Source organism: Rhinopithecus bieti, unplaced genomic scaffold (assembly GCF_001698545.2).
Source record: "Rhinopithecus bieti isolate Rb0 unplaced genomic scaffold, ASM169854v2 scaffold_26813, whole genome shotgun sequence".
NCBI lineage: Eukaryota > Metazoa > Chordata > Mammalia > Primates > Cercopithecidae > Rhinopithecus > Rhinopithecus bieti.
The window spans coordinates 336,898-340,053 of record NW_016812144.1 but is presented as its reverse complement, the minus strand read 5'-3'; the positions used below and the strand labels follow the sequence as shown (position 1 = coordinate 340,053).

Here is a 3,156-nt window from a genome sequence, read left to right as displayed (position 1 = left end):
ACAGAGCAAGACTCCGTCTCAAAAAAAAAAAAAGAATTGTGAACCTTTAAGCACATAAGACAGCTTCAAAAATGCATTTAAAGAAAGAAATATATATTAAACACAGAAATAGAACAAAAACCCCTACAAGAATCATAATGGGAGTCTTCAAAACAACTCTCCGAATCAACAGGTCAAACAGAGAAAAAAAATAAGTTATAGAACTGTATACCCAATATACTAAGAGTTCAGGGAACAGTCGTGACTGACAGTGGACAGCAAATTAATTTATTTGTAATCTTTGTTTTTCTTTCAGCACTGTGGCAGAATAGAGATCCCAAAACCTTTCAGCTACAAAACATCTTTTTTAAATGCTAGAAAAAATATAAAAATAACTCTGAAATCAATAGAAGAAACATGGTGAAACTAAAATTCTCAATACAGGGAGAATAAAGCCATTTTCAGATATTACAAAAACAGAGAATTGATCATCACTGTAGTAATTTCTAAAGAATGTACTTGAGGGAGAAGGAAAATGTTCCAAAGAAAATCATCTGTGATACAAGAAGGAACGCAAAGTGAAGAAAGGTAAACAGGTAGATAAAGCTAATAAATGTTGACCTAGAAAATAACAAAAACAATAGCAATAATGTCTCGTTGGAAGGCTTAAAGTAAAAATACAACTAAAGCCAAATGTGAGGTAAGTGGAACTAAAGAATTAGAAGTCCTTGCCTTGCTCACAGGACTGATTAAATAAATGAGCCAAGTTTTCCATTCAAACGGCTAAAACTTGAACAAAATAAGCTCAAATTAAGTAGAAAAATAAAAAACAAATTAATGACCCAGAAAATAAAAAAATCAATAGAATTAATCAATAAATCCTGGTTAATAAAAGCTGGTTCTTTGAAATGATTAATAAAATAATCATTAAGCAAGTCTGATCAATAAAAAAGAGAAAAGGTACCAAAAAAAGTACTGTATCAGAAAGAGAACATACAGGTACATACAGATATGTAACAGTCTGTTTTCTTACAACAGAATACTATATACAACGTTAGGCTAGCATATATTAAAATTCAATCATGTTAATGATTTTCTAGGAAAATAGAAAATATTAAATTTACTTTGAAGAAACAGAAAAACGGAGAAAAATAAATGATCGTGAAAAAAATGAAAACGTAATTAAATACTGATATTAACTTACTAAAAAAACACCAGCAGCAGCCCAGGCAGTCTGTTCCCAAACTTGAGGGAACAGATAATTCTTCTATTCCAGAGCATAGAAAATGATGGTAAGTTTCCCAATTTAATCAGAGGACAGCCTAATCCTAATTATGAACACAGATCAAAATGGGGTACACTATGCCAATCTCAGATACCAAAACCCTAAACAAGATGCTAGCTTATTGATGTGAACAATCCAAAAGTGCATTTTAAATTAGCCCAGGGTTTTAGAAAAAGAAAATCTAGCAACGTAACCGCTTACGTTAACAATTTTAAGACGAAAATCTACATGATCAATGCATGCTACACAAAAGCATTTGGGAAAAAAAAAAAAAAACCCAACCCTGACTTTTTAAACTCTTGGTAACTAGGCATAAACGGAAATGTACTTAATGTGATAGAATACACTCGGTGAAGATACACAGGGAATGCTTCCTAAAACCAGGCCCAAGACAAAGATTCCTATTTAACCTTAATAGTCAACGCTGCAGCGAGAGTAATCTCTGGAAGACAAGACAAACATGAGAGACATCTGTTGTTTAACAGACAGTAAAAGAGGCAAACGAATCAACTGAAAAATTATTAAAACTGAGACAGGGTGTAGTATAGAGGCTCAGCTTCAGCTGTAGTTTGGGCTACCAAATTCAACTCGCTTGCTTGGAGAGTTAATCCTGCAAAGCTAATTTCTTTCTGTTGAGGTATTAGGATTGACAAGCCTTTGCTCCTCCCTCCTCCCCCATCTTCAACACTGAAATAACACGGTGTTTGAAACTGGATAACAGAATCTTCCAAAAACAAAAATTGTCCTGAAGGGCTGACTTGTGCCCCTACGCAAAAAAACACTTTATCTGCTGCCTGCAGCTCCTAGGGTTGCTGGTGGATAAGCCTGTCAACCAGCTCGGCGTAATTCTTCCTGCAGAGGGCAAGGAAGAGCACCTTCACAGGAAGATTTTTTCCGAACTCTATGCCGCTTATTACATAAACTTACGTGCTGGCAAATGGAGCTCCAGCAAAATAAGATATTCAGAGTCAAACTTCCAAAAAAAAAAGCACGCACATAACACTAATTTCCTTGCACTGACATTGGGAAAGGAGGTCGTTACTGCCGCGCGCCCGCAGGTCCGCACCACCGGGACACCCACGGGCACAGCGCGCTCCCCCGGGTCCGCCAGGTGCACTACGCCGCGGCGCCCCAGCTGAGACCCGGGATGCGCAGCCCTAGACCTTCCCCGGTCACCCAGGCCAGGAAGGGGCGGGAGCGCGGTGGACGCCGAGAGCCAAGGGCTTCTCGGTCCTCTGCACCACGCAGCACCAGCAAGGAGCACCAGGGAGGGTGCGGGAGGCTCCCGAGATCCAGGCGCCGGGGCCGGGCGTGTCCGCGCACCTGTCCCACCGCGGCAAGGGCTGGGATCGCCTCCAGGGCCGCAGCTGTCGGGAGCCACCTGGCCCTCAGTCCCGGGTCCCTGCGACAACCCTCGGGCCCGGAGGGGAGGAGGCGGCCACGTGCCGCAGCCACCTGCGGCACCGGTCCCACCGCTCCGGGCCGAGCAGGACAGGGCAGGACGTCCCTCCTGGGCTGGGGCCAAGGACACGCGCCGAGCGGACCGGGGCCCCCGCGGCAAAGACGCAGCGCGCCTTCCCAGAAAGGCAGTCCCGTGCCTCTGCGACCGACTGCCAGACCCCCGCGCTCGCCCATCCACCCCGGCAGACCCCGCGGCTGAGGCGCAGAGAGCCGGCCGGCGGGCGGGCTGGCGGCGCGGCTCCTACTCACCGGTCCCGCTGGCTCAGCGCCGCCGCAGCCCGCAGCCGCCGCGCCTTCCGGCGCTCACTGATGCTCAGGAGAGAGACCCGCGCTCAGCCGGCGCCTCCTGCCAGCGCCGCTAGGGGGGGCGAGCGCGAGCCGCGCGGGGCTCGCTGGGAGATGTAGTCCCAGAACCGCCGCCTGTGCTGTCC

The 3,156-nt window shown here is 45.8% G+C and overlaps 1 protein-coding gene across 3 annotated transcripts in view; it reads right to left on the bottom strand.

Moving 5' to 3' along the window:
• Positions 1-3,100, bottom strand: part of LOC108544490 (cytospin-B-like) — a 121,096-nt gene extending 117,996 nt beyond the window's left edge. For 2 of the 3 annotated variants that reach the window (XR_001889862.1, XR_001889863.1), the window contains exon 1: positions 2,975-3,028. The gene's annotated coding sequence lies outside the window, so the exon portion shown is untranslated. Of the gene's footprint in view, positions 1-2,974 lie in introns of all 3 variants that reach the window. The other variant, XR_001889865.1, reaches the window with a different exon arrangement.
• Positions 3,101-3,156: the final 56 nt, after the last annotated feature.